Source organism: Coturnix japonica, chromosome 1, assembly GCF_054131305.1.
Source record: "Coturnix japonica strain WE chromosome 1, WE-NBRP24, whole genome shotgun sequence".
Classification (NCBI taxonomy): domain Eukaryota; kingdom Metazoa; phylum Chordata; class Aves; order Galliformes; family Phasianidae; genus Coturnix; species Coturnix japonica.
The window spans coordinates 178,436,098-178,449,489 of record NC_140663.1 but is presented as its reverse complement, the minus strand read 5'-3'; the positions used below and the strand labels follow the sequence as shown (position 1 = coordinate 178,449,489).

The 13,392-nt window shown below is 49.4% G+C and overlaps 1 long non-coding RNA gene across 2 annotated transcripts in view; it reads right to left on the bottom strand.

Moving 5' to 3' along the window:
• Nucleotides 1–13,392, bottom strand: part of LOC107308600 (uncharacterized) — a 33,004-nt gene that overhangs the window by 2,178 nt on the left and 17,434 nt on the right. The window lies entirely within an intron of this gene.

Sequence of the window (13,392 nt, the reverse complement as noted above, 5' to 3'; positions counted from 1 at the left end):
CAGAACTCCCCCCACATGGTGCCTTTATGTCCCATTAGTCAATCCTCAACGAAAGGGGCAGTATTTAAATAGAGATTGATTTATACAAATGCAGAACATGACATCAGGTGTACGGTCAGGTCGGTCACACGAGGTCATTCTTTTTCCTTCGTGTCTGAAAGGTGCAGTCAAGCCCTTAAGCAGGCAAGTGGAGAACAGCTGGGCAAAGGTTAACCAGGGTTTTGTTATCACAACCCCATCTCCCTGTGCAAGTGGCCTCTCTGCCACCGTCCTGCAAATCAATTCCTTGGGAGCAAAGTATGAGCATTCCCAGCCTGTGACACTAAATGCAGCATAGAGGAAAACGTTTGAGTTTCACGGGGTGGGTTCACATGGGTAGGGATGGCAGACTTTCACCTTTGAGACCTGAAAATTACCTGGGTCTCAGCCAACCCATTTGGGATCCGGAGAGGACAAGTAACAAGGAATAAGTCCATCCCTTTTAGAAGCAGGGAGTGGGAAGGGTAGCAAGAAACAGATTCCATCTTATCTGGATCTTCTGCAAACACCTGTAGTGTTCTTGGAAGAGATGAAGAGTGAGCAAACCCCAAAATGGAGGCAAGGTAACACTTTGCTATAGAAAGGGAAAGGGGAACTTCACAGAAACCAAGACAAAGGGTAACTGTAGATAGTTTACATTTAAAAGTGCAGGGAAAGGGGGAATTACAGACACTTAGTCAAAATAAAACCAGAGAAGAGGGCAATAAAGATAAGAAAAAATTGTCTGGAGACCTCTGACAAGAAGAAGGATTAGATCCCCCCAGGCAAGATGATGCCGACATGGGAGAACAACAGCAGATAACACCAAGAAGAAAACAGAAGAAGAATTTCACCCCAAAACAACGGCAAGGGTCACAGGGAATGGGATCAGGGGGAATGAGGGAATGGGGTTGTGAGGAATGGGGCCATAGGGAATGTAATGAATATGTAATCAAACTGAGGAGGAGACTATTGATTATGTATTAGCTTGACCTATATCTGTAACACACTTTTCTCCTTTGTGTGTGCAAGTTTGGAGGAGCTATCCCCCTTGCACCCGGCGCTACGCAATGCTGGAATAAACATACCTGCTTTATAACCCATCTCTGGATTATAGAGTTTGTTTCCGCAAGTCAGAGAAGCCTGACTTTCCAAACAATAAAGACAGCGAGATAGAATCATAGGATCATTAAGGCCAGGAAAGAGCTGAGTTCATCAAGTCCAACCATCAACTCTTCGCCATCATAACCATTAAGCCAAGAAATTGGCTGTGGGAATCACCAGTTCTGTTCAGACACCAGAGAGGCAACATAAGAATTGAGCAAGGGGAGATGGAGGGTCTTCAGGTCGCTTTTCAGAAGACAAGAATATTTGGAGGAGCCTTCAAGGTGATAGTGGTACAATGGCAAAGTGAGGAACGTCCCTCGACATCAAGGTTTCTCAGGAGGCAGAGCACCCTGTGCTGGGGTGGGGTTGGATTCAAAGATCTGAGAGATCTTTTCCAACATGAATGATTCAGTGATCTTGTGCAGACATTTTAATTGACGTTGTCATCTATGGGTATCCACAACTGAGCTGGCGTGTCTGTGGTCTGGTTGCTCTATGGTGTGCCTATGTTGGTCTTGGTCCTATAGACCAAGCTTTAAAGCTTTTACTTGTAGGCATATTCACCCACATTAAGTACACACCATTGGAAGTAATGAGCCCATTTACAACCCTCAGCTCTCGCTACCAACCAGAGCTTAGGATAAATCCAGGTCATTTACAAGTGAAAAAACAGGCACACATTAGAATAAATCCCATATTGTCTCACCTACTGGCCTTCATTACCTCTTACTCTGTGCGTGTTGGAGATATTCGTGGCCATGTTCAGTTAGTGGGGCAATAAAATAAATATGTGTGTATAAGTCAGGACCAAGGGCTGCCCTTCCAGCCTGGTGGAGCATCAGACCAACCATCTCCTCCCCGTCTGCCCCGGGTCTGCAGCTGGCCTTGCTCAAGAAACACGTGCTGGTTGACTTCAGCCACATGCTGTCAGCAGAAGGAGTACATCTGGTGTCTGCAGGAGGACGCTTAGAGGAGGGAAGCATCTTTTCCAATGAATAGAAAACCAAAGAGACTGAGGACACCGACTCTTCCAGCTGCTGGGATTCAATGCATCCCACCACATCTGTGTGCCCGCCAGGTACCAAGGAAGGGTTTCTATCCCCTTTCCTCCTCTTTCTCCACACAAACCAGTGTCACACAGATGCATTGTACTGACAGGACAGGTCTCTGGTCCTGCTATTCCCCCCGCAGTGCTCAAGTGGGGAGACAAAGCTGGACCACCCCAAGATGGTCACAACCCAATTCACACATCCAAAGAGATGACTTAGGATCACACTGTAGCTCTTTTGCCCAGAGGAGCTGTGGGTTCCCCATCTCTGGAGGTACCCAAGGACAGGTTGGGTGGGATCCTGGACAGCCTGACCTGGGGGGCACCCAGCCCACAGCAGAGGGTTGGAACTGGATGGGCTTTAAGGTCCCTTCCAACCCAACCATTCCATTTTTCAGTGATTCTATGATCTTTTTCACTATCTGGTGATTCCCTGAATGACAGCAGAATAAGGGAGGAAAATCCTGAATCAATAACCAGTTGCAAGATCCAGGTGGGTTCTGCGGCTGGAGCTCCCATCCCATGCAGCACAGAGTGGGGGCAGGTCTGGGTTCATGGTGCCAACACACAAATCTCTCTTTATTGACAAAAACCATCACCGACACAGCTCCCTCCAGGAGGACTTTCACCTGCTCCAGCCTGTGCAAGGCTTTGACCACAGGGATATGACTGTGGAGGTGACATTTACATTTAAACACAGATAGACACACAATCGAACCCTTTATAGACACGCAACTGGTCCAGTTAATATTAAACAGCACCTTCGGGTGATATCTCCCCGTTTCTCCAGCCCGAGAGGAACTGACCACATTTTTCTCATAGCTTGTTTGCAGGTAACTGAAACAAAATCTCCTGCCGCAGCCCTGACCTGTATCCCCGAACAAAGCATCCCTTATTCAGTGAATAAGCAAAGGGGGAACATCGGTTTTCAGATCATCTGCATCCCAGCGTTCCGTCGGATGGGGATGTGGGGATGGAAGGTCTCTGTTTGGTGACCCAACAACAGGGGCTTTATCACTGGGCAGGGATGAAAGGCCCATCACAGCTGCTGGCTCAGCCCATCCGTGACGGAGCGTGTTTGTACAAACAATGCTGAAATTAAAGCCCCGGAGTTCAAAACCTCATTGTCTGAAAAAAAGGCTTCATGAATCCACCCCCCTCCTTTTCTAACAACAAAAGTGATGCGTTTCCTTCCTGCTGCAATATAAGGCAGTTCTACGTAATGCTGGTTGTACAAATGTTGGTAAATTGCTTTTTGATGGATGAAGTAAAGCGTGTGTGGGGTGCCCATGTCCTGGCTGGGGGTTGAGCCCAGACAGTGGTGGTGAATGGAGTTCCATGCAGTTGATGACCAGTCACGAGTGGTGTTCCTCCAGGGTCTTCCCAATTCTCCCTTTGTGGTCTCTCATCACCAAAGTGCCATGCTCACAACCCATATGGGTTTATAGCCCATATTTTTAGAGCCCAGAGTGATCTCCCAGAAGAAATCTAAGCAGGGTGTGAAATAACAGGAGGATGCAAAGAGCCTGGACAAAGCAAGGATGCCATTCTGCATGCCAAGCTGGACTGGCAGAGCTCCTGCTACTTCTTCATGGTCACCAGCAGGAAAATGGACCCACTGGACTAGCTGCACTGGTTGGGCCAGGATTAGATGCAAAAGCTTCTTGCCCCTGGGCAGAGCAGGGCAAAACCCAAATGAACTACAGCAATAAGCAAACACATCCCTAATGATGCAGGAGGGGTAGGGCTGGGTGCACAGGTGGGCAGAGCAGAGATGACTTCTCATCCTGTGGTCAGTGCAGGGTACAGCATCATCAGAGCATCCTGTATTCCTAATGCAGGAGCATGGGCTGCACCCTGGCTGCAGGGCAAGACGATGCCCTATTAATTGATTTTTCCAACCTCAAAAGTTGAAAAGCACTTTGAGTTCATCCTCTGGACTGCAGAACTCATCCTCCTCCTCTCCAACCATGTTGGGCTCCATGGAGCGGAGAGCGGATTCATTCAGTTAAAACTGATTAAAATAGCTCAAAGATCCTCACATTCAGTGCAGCAATGTTGGGGACAAGCAGGAGGACGCTGCAGGCATGCTCCATACATCATGCCAGTAACTGCAAACCATCTCCCCAGCAGGGTGTGGACTCAGCCAAAAGACAGTGGGGCCCATGTAAAAATCCTCCCTTCAATCCAGGGTTTTAAAACCCTCAATGAGCTCATTTGGACCCATTTCTTAAGCTGTCTCACAGCAGAGGGTGGATCCCAGCTGCTCACAATCCATAGCAGCACAGGAACCTGTTGGTCTCGTCTCTCCTCCAACTTCCTGCTCCACCTGCCCACATCCAGTCCCTGCACAAAGCATCCCATCCTCCTCGCCTTCTGAAAGCACAATGATGGACCTTCAGCATCTCCCAACATCCTCCTGCGGCCAGACCTGCCTGGACTCATGTTGGTTCTATTTTCAGCTTCCCCTCCTTTCCCTGCTCTTGATGCTCTGCATCCTCTCCTTAAGAATCCCTCAATCTCACATCCCATGGCTGGGCACCCCGAGTCCCATTTGAGGTGAGCAGCCACCACCAGAGTGCTGTGAACCATGGGGACACCAATGCAAACCCTCATTCTGACTGATACAACTTCATTCTTAGGGGCAGATTTGCCCCCTTAGTTTGCAGGACAGGTTGGAGAGGCCACAGCAAATTTGCCTTGAACATGAAGCAGAGTCTGGGGTGGAAAGGTTACAACAAAGACACTTCCAGTATTTACACTTACAGAGACCAGCAGCCACCAACAAGCTGTGCTGGGCAGTGCTGCTGTAACGAGGAAAGCAAATATTATGTTACATAGGCTTAATGAACTGCTGCTGCTTTGCAACACTGGGTCCATCCAGAGAAAAACCTCCTTAAATACTTGGGATTACTCTGAGCAGCACTGGGGTGAGAGGAATAATATTTGGGGGGGGTGGGAAGGGAACACACCCCACATAACAGCATCTGCGTGCTGGGTGGGAAGCAGAGAGCAGCCGGCATCTCCCAGCCACAGATGGTTCCCATCAAGAGGATTTTTTTTCCTCGTTAATCCCAAAACAAGCTTGAGATATATTTTTATTTCAGAGTAAAGTAAAGGGGGAAAAAAAAAAGGAACTCCAGCATGACCCTTTGTTTTTCTGGCCTCGCTCCCTGCTTGGCCTTTGCTCTGAGCAAGCAGAGAAAACTCATTTCTTAGTAGGGCAGGTCCTAATAGAGACCCTGAGACCGACAGCTCCTGGGTGGCTCCTCCAGCTCTTCTTGACCTGTAAATTTATCCCGTTTAGGCTGGAAATGAGGGTGGAAATCCACCTCACTCCTTGCTCTGTTACTGGTCTTAGGCAAAAAAGAGGACCTGAAGGAAGTATTAGCTTTGGAGCAAGCAAATGATACTCTTTAGTGTGTCCCAGGTCAGGTCTGTAAGGGCAGCCAAGGGCTATGGTTGTTATGGTTATGGTTATGGTTATGGTTAGAGGCAGAACCTTGCCAATGATGCCAAGTGCTGTGGTTAATGTCACTCCTCTCCAATGAGGAGTTCTGGGCCATCTGAAGGGGTTCAGGTGGAGCAAGGCCAGGCAGCATCCCCATGGGGTGACACCTCTGGTCCATGGTCATTAACGTTGTTGTCTTGCTTTGGGGTGTACAAAGAGTGTCGGTGCAGAGCTTGTAGAGTGAAGGAGAAATGGCAGATTTCAGCACAGACATCAGGAGACAATTATTCCATACAAGGATAAAAATAAGTGTTTTCTGCAGCAAAACAACCCTGCTGAAAATGCTGCCAAGCTCTCCAGTCTGTGCCCACCCACTGCAAATCCTGCTGGAAAATTACAGAGATAAAGGGCATTTGTTTGTTGGGATGAGGTGGTTTGTTCAGTTCTCCTGGAGACCTGCAATATCTGTGGCCATCCTGGAGTAGATAAATGGTCATCCTAAGAAAGATATTCTCACCAAGCTGCAAGTTGTGGGGACGGTGCTTTGACCTTTCTGACTTTAGTGTTCATGCCTGGCTAAATCACTTCATTAATTAAGCTCAAGTTAAGGCTTTTCTGCATTAATGACCCAGTTGGGAGCTCTGGAGTGTCTTACCTGCAGGTGAAGCCTTCAGATGTACCCATGGACAACCATCCTTTTGACAGCATCCCTGCAGCGTTTGTCTTGCACCATGGCTGTAGTAGTGCATAGTGGTTTTTTAAGTCACTGGACTACATTTAGAGCAAGGGATGCTTTGGGGATGTGGTACAACTGAATCAAGACCAACTGCAGAGGTTTTTTGCCATGTGAATTCTCCAGTGTCTCTATGGGTCGTGCTCAAGAGTTGAGCTCATATTTGAGCCCAATGGATCATTTATATCTTCTCTTTCTCTGCACCCAGTTTTCCAAAGCTTGGAGACGGCCACTGCCCAACAGCTGTGGCTGAAATTGGTCATAGGCTCCCAGAGTGAATTGGATGGGACAAAGATGCAGAAAGGGAGCCCACCTAAGCCCCATTCTCCCTTTACAGGAGACGAAGGCTGCGTGGCACTGCACCGCTGCCCATCTCCGACCATGAAAGATTACAGCACATCCTGAGCAGAAGGATTGTAGGAGTCAATCCCATGTAAGCCTTTCTATTTAAAGGACTAAACTACCCAGGAAAAGCAGGCTAAGATTAGAAACTCACAGGATTTCCTCAACTTCCAGCCATCAGGGGATGGTTCATGCTTCTCCCAGCGCTCAAAGCCTGCGCCCCAGCAGAGCTAAGCACAGATTATGTCCTGCAGCTCCATCACAGAGCCAAAGCCCACCTTCAAAGCTAGTTTAATGCTGCTCCCTCTCTTTCTAAACCCTCTCTGGCATCGCTTGGTTGACAAATAGTTTTTCATGCAGGAGCGTGTTGGCTTTGATGGAGAGGCAAGAGCAGGGGATGCTTCCTATGCAATGCATGCAGTAAGTAGTGCACAACATTCCTTGTGTCTTGTGATGTGCTGGGGACTTGGCACTCAGACAGCTCTGTTTTGAAACCAAAGTAATAATGATGATGATGATGATGATGGTGGTGATGATGATGATGCCAGGGAGTTAGGTAAAAAAGCAACCAAAAGTCATCATGGACTTTGTGTCTTCCTAACTGGAGACTGGGCAGTTGGTTGAGGTCCAGGTTTGGTTCCTGGCTCTGCTGCTTCTATTGAGCCTGGGAGAAATTCCAGCCTAAAGGATCTCCCCTTATCTTAGAGCAGAAGAAGTCAAACATATGTACTGAGCTCTCCATGCAGCTGTGCATGCAAGGGCAAATCCAACCAAATAGCAAGGAAACCATTTTGGCCAGTAAAAATAAGCCATGACAACAGATTGCTCTCACTTCTCTATTTTAGGGTGCAGCAGACCCACCCCAAAACCAGGGACAGGAGGACACCTAAGAGGTGCTGCAGCCTCCCTGGGGATGCTCAGCCCTTTGATGCCTCCCCAGTAAAACAAAACAAACACCCAAGATGCTCCCAGATGACACACTGTGCCTTTCCCCTCCCAGCACCACAGCAGGGAGGGAGGCAATGCTGGTGGTTGTTTATTCCAGGCATATTCATGGAGGAGGATTCTGACTCATCCCCTGCAGGAATTTCCATCCCCTCCCTTGGAGTGCTCCATCCCCACTTCTCCTCCTGGGGTTGTCCAAGTGTCCGGCAAGGAGATGTAAGTATAGAGCAGAGACCTCCTGTGGCTCCAGCCATTAGAAGCTGTGCTGATATGTGTCTCTGTAGTACACAGGTGCCCTCCCAGCTGCTATGTGTGTGTTTTAGAAAGGAGAAAAGGTGAAATACTGGAACAGCAGGGACAGCTGCCCTGGCAAGAGGATTGGATGACTGGACATGAAGGGAAAGGCATCTTGTATATAGATTATCCTGCTGATGGTGATAAATTGTCCCTAGGTGCAGCCAGGGCTGGGCATGGCACACACAGCGAGGGGGCTTTCCACCCAGGAAGCTTCAGTTCATCTGAGTTTGTGAATAGTTGGGTATTAGGTAAAATTTCTTCTCCCAGAGAGTGGTCAGGAATTGGCACAGGCTGCCCAGGGAGCTGGGGGAGTCATTGCCAGGTGGTCCATGACTGTTGGATGGCCACACATTGGGGTAAGCTTGTAGCCCTCATTCAGGATGGCTGCAATCACTCTCCCTCTGCCTCCATCTCTCCTCTGAGACAAGCAGCAAAACCCAAAAGCAGGACCTGCATCCTACTGTGCTCTCACTACGCTACAGCAGCTCCCAATGTGACCCAAGACCTTAACTCCAAGTGCTGCACAACTGCAATCAACCTTCCCCATTTTACAGTGCTGGTCTGGGACAGCCCAGGTGTAAAGCCTTGATTTCTCAAGGGGAGCGTAAAAGGCAGAGTCTGAAACTTGGTTGGATGTGATGATGTCAAAGATCCCTTCCAACCTATGTGATTCTATGATTTGGAGAAAGGAAATCAAGGAAATCTAGGAAAGGTAGGAGGGAAAGGTCTGAAGGTGAACCTCATTTGCAGCACAAGGTCAATGAGATCACCAACATAAGCACACAAACAGCAGCCAAGTGAGCAGGATGGCCCTGCCTTGAGCTAAACCCAGTGTCTGCAGCCCTAGTGCTGGCTGGGACATGTCTGACTTAATGCTTGAGGGATATGTTCACCAGGAGACACCTTCCGTGTGAGTCCACAGGGTTGCAGCACGCCTGAGCTGTGTTGAAATTATAATAGTCCTGTGTTGAAACTGCACAAAATTCAGCTGGTTTCATCAGATGTTTTCAGTGAGTTTCATCAAAGGCTCAAATGGGAATTTGGGATCGTGGGTGCAGTCTTCAGTTGCAGCAGAGCATGGAGCCTCACCCAGAGGCTGCTGAGCTCCTCCTGGAGTGACTGAGTCTGCTTCTCCCTTGCTGCCATGAATAGACCTTCTGATGCAATGCTCAGCGTCCTCCTCCTGCTCAGCCATCACCAAAACTTGTCCAAATTCTGCCAAAGTTGCCTCAAAGTCACATTTTCCCCCTATGTGTGTTTATTGCCCCTTGTCCCTACTGATTCCCTGTGTATTTATGGGCAGCAATGCCTCATTACTTTGCCTACTCAGGCTAAACAAATGCTCACTTGGCAATGCAGAGCCTTCAGAAAGCCATGAAGATGTAACAGCAGACAAGGAGAGGGCTGAGGTTCTTAACAACTTCTTTGCCTTTGGTTGGAAGGGACCTCAAGGATCATGAAGCTCCAACCCCCCACCACATACAGGGCCACCAACCTCCACATTGACACCAGCCCAGGCTGCCCAGGGCCCCATCCAAGCTGGCCTTGAACACCTCCAGGGATGGACGGGGCATCCACAGCCTCTCTGGGCAGCTGTTCCAGCACCTCACCACTCTCTGTAAACAACTTCCCCCTGACATCCAACCTCAATCTGCCCTCCTTCAACTCCAAACCATTTCCCCTTGTCCTGCTGTTATTTCCCCTTTCACAGAGTTGACTCCCCTCCTGTCTGTAGGCTCCCTTCAGGTCCTGGCAGGCTGCAATGAGGTCACCCCGCAGCCTTCTCTTCTCCATGCTGAACAAGCCCAGCTCCCTCAGCCTGTCTTTGTATGGGAGGTGCTGCAGCCCTCTGAGCATCTTTGTGGCCTCCTCTGCACCCTCTCCAACAGTTCTGAACTGCAGGCACTGATTTCAAGCCCCTCTAGGGTACAGCAGCAAGGCCTTTGGCCTCCTCTAGAGGGAAGAGCTGTTCAAACACTGGGAAGTATTGCAATTCTCTATGGGAACAGAGAGAGCTTATCGCAGTCCCAGCCCTACCCAAGAGAAAAGGCTGCAGGTATGACAGGGCCAGGTCCCCATCCCCTGGGAAGCCAGCTGACATGCATTGTATTCACCAGTTCTGCAAAATGCACCAGATTTGCCCCCCCTGCACCCCGTGCAGACACAGATTGAATGTCAGTGGAAAATAAATCCCTTTAACGAGCGTGCTGGGATGGATCAGCTGACAGGGTTTGCTCCAGTAAATCTCGTGGTCACACAGCCCCCAGTGAGCAGCGGTGGCTGTCAACCTTTTCCATTTATAGGACAGAACAGGAGCCAAGAGGATGGAAATAAAGTGTTTGCAAGCAAAAGGCCGCGGGGTTTAGAGGAGCCACAGCATTCCCTATGGGCACAGGCTGTGGCTGCAGGGAGGATGGCAGGGTGAGGAGCTCAGACACAAAACAAAGCTGATGGTGCATCCCTGCATGTGTCTGATTCATCTGCTGCACTGAGGTCAGGGCTCTGGGCACAAGAAGAAGAGTGCTGGGGCTGAAACCATCTCCCCATGTGCTCAATGCATCGCCAGCCCCACATATTGTGCAGAAGCAGAAAGGCAGCCCCAGGATGAATCACTGCGATAAAGCAGAACCTCCCTCGAAAGCAAGACCTCGAGCTGCTCATCCTCAGGATCCTGCCCTGCTGATGAGCTGTGTCAGTGAATAACTCATGCCTTCAGTTCTCCCTTCATTCAGCAGCTCACTGTGTCCTGAAGAGTGAGCACCAGGCACATAGGCAGCACTCAGATGCCTGGCAGATCACCTGCTGACAGGCTGTGCTGGTAGTGACAGGCTCTAATTGCTCTGTCCTGGTTGTAGATGGGGTGAAACATCATTTCAGCTGCTTCTTGTAATGCAGGCGGCTGTCAAGGAAGGGCTGAGCCGCTCTGCAGGGGGTTCCTAACCTCCAGCAGCTGCAAAATCAATACAGGAGGGGATCTGCTCCCAGTCCTGATATTTCACTTAAAATGTCCGTTCTCTGAGCATGAGATGTTTCATGTCAGACCTGTAGGTGTTTCTATCAGGTTGATTGGTATGTTTGTATGGTATTTGCATGGATACCAGTGAGTTTGTCAGCTGTCATTGCACATTCAGGGCTCATTGTGCACTCAGCATTTGTTCTCCAGCCAGGTCAGATCATAGAACCACAGAACACCCTGAGCTGGCAGGGACCCACAGGGGTCACTGAGCCCAACTCCTGGCCCCACACAGCATTCCAAAACCTAACCCTATATCAGAGCAGTGTCCCAGCCTCTCTTTCCCCTCCCAGGAATTAAGAGGGTTCAGAGCATCCTCTGATCAATGGGGCAGTAATAAGGACATGAGATGAGATGTGATGGCCTTTAGTTGCACCAGAAGAGATTCAGGTTGGGTATTATGGAAAGATCATTCCCCAAAGGAGTGGTGATGCAGTGGCACAGGTTGCCCAGGGAGTAATGGGGTCACTATCCCTGGAGGTGGTCCACAACAGTGGGGATGTGGCACTGAGGGATGTAGTCAATGGGCACAGGGGGGTGGGTTGGTGATGTCAGTGGTCTTTCCATAGAATCACTGAATGGTTTGAGTTGGAAGGGAACTCTAAAGGCCATCTGGTCCCACTCCCTGCAGTGCACAGGGTCACCCACAGCTCCATCAGTGCTCACAGCCCATCCCCTGACCTTGGATATCTGCAGGGATGGGGCACCAACACCTGTCTGGGCAGCCTGTGCCAGTGAACCCGTTCCAGCTTTTCCAACCTTAATGACACCACGATTCTATGATTCTAAGATTGCTCTCTGCAAGAGGATGGGATCCTACTGCTTCTCCCAAGGCCAAAGAAGGGGACGGGCTCCCTCTCCCTGTCCTCCTGTGGAATAGCAGCATGGACCAAAGCTTTTAAAACTAAACCTGAAAAAGAAATATGGGATGGCTCTGGGCAGCCTGGGCTGCTGGTTGGTGACCCCGCACATAGCAGGGGGTTGAAACCAGATGATCATTGTGGTCCTTTTCAAACCCAGGCTATTCTATGGTTCTATGATTTCCTGGCATGCAGTTCAGAGCTGTGCATAGGAACCCTGAGTGCCAAACCAGCTATGCCACTGATGGCACTGGGGACTGAATCTGCCCTGGGCTGTTTGCTGATTGCCACCCGCATGGCAGTAGGGTCTATGTGAATAACTAGATCTGTCCTCATGGCTCTCTGTTAGCATCTGCATCTCCTCCAGCCTCATCTCCTCTGTCCTTTCTATTTTTAAATCTATTTATTTCCGCTCCTCTCTCCTTCTTCACTGCAGCCTTTTCCATACGCTTCACTGACACTTCTAGCCCGGAAAATCCTTCTAAATATAATTATTTTCCCATTTGTCAGCCCTGCCAGGGATCAGAAGGAGCTTGGAGCAGAGGAATTGTGCAGTTGGTGTGGTTTTCTATCATTTTGGAAGCATGGGAAGCTGCTGTCCACCAGCACACGGAGCCAAAAGTGCATTCCTAGGGCAGGATCTGGGGTATGAGACTGGGGCTGGGAAAGACAAGAGGAACCCCAATAGCCATAAAGGCTACGGGAGGCTTTTGCCTTGACTCAACCCCAAGGGCAGTGAGGGGGTGGGTGGCATTAGGATATATTTTCTGCCTATGTGAAACCAGAGCACTGAGATTGTTCAGCTAACAGGAAAACACAGACCATAAGGCCCTACAGAACCACAACACGGCGCAGTGATGTCTCCTTGCTCCTCCAACACCTGATGTCCACAAAGCCTTATTTGTACCAACTCTACACCATCCTTTTGTGACCTTGGTGATCCCATCCGTGGCTTCCCAGACACAGGGGTGCTGGTCACACCAGTTTGTTTTAGTGAGGTTGGACTAAGAGCTTCCCATCAACTTTACAGTTCAGGCTGGAAACGTGAGCCCCCAGCACTCACACAGTGCCCCATCAGCCCCTTCTCACTGCTGCATCCTCACCTTTACTTCCCTCTCCATCTCAGCTCCTGCTCTGCAAGGTACATCTCAATTCCCATTGAATTCAATGCTTGCAATGAATCAAGCACAGGAGACTTCCCCACCACTGAGGTCAGCTTTGCTCCTCAGATCACTCTCAGCAATTATTTACATGGGGAAAAATCCAGATCATTCATAAAATCATAGAATTTCCATAGGAAAGGACCTCCAAGGCCATCCAGTCCAACCACCCACCACCATTTCCTCACTGAACCAAGTCCTTTATCTCAACATCTGCATGGTTCTTGAACATCTCCAGGGATGGCGACTCAGCTTCATGCCAAGTGGTTCCCGTCCCTTGGGAGAGACCCATGTATTGAAAGGGAGGTGGAGAAATTGGTTTTCCCCAACTTCTGGCATTGTGTCCAACTAGAGAATGGGAAAGGGCTAAAAAAAAACCCCACAGAACACAACCTTGAGAAGCTGATAAAACAAGCAG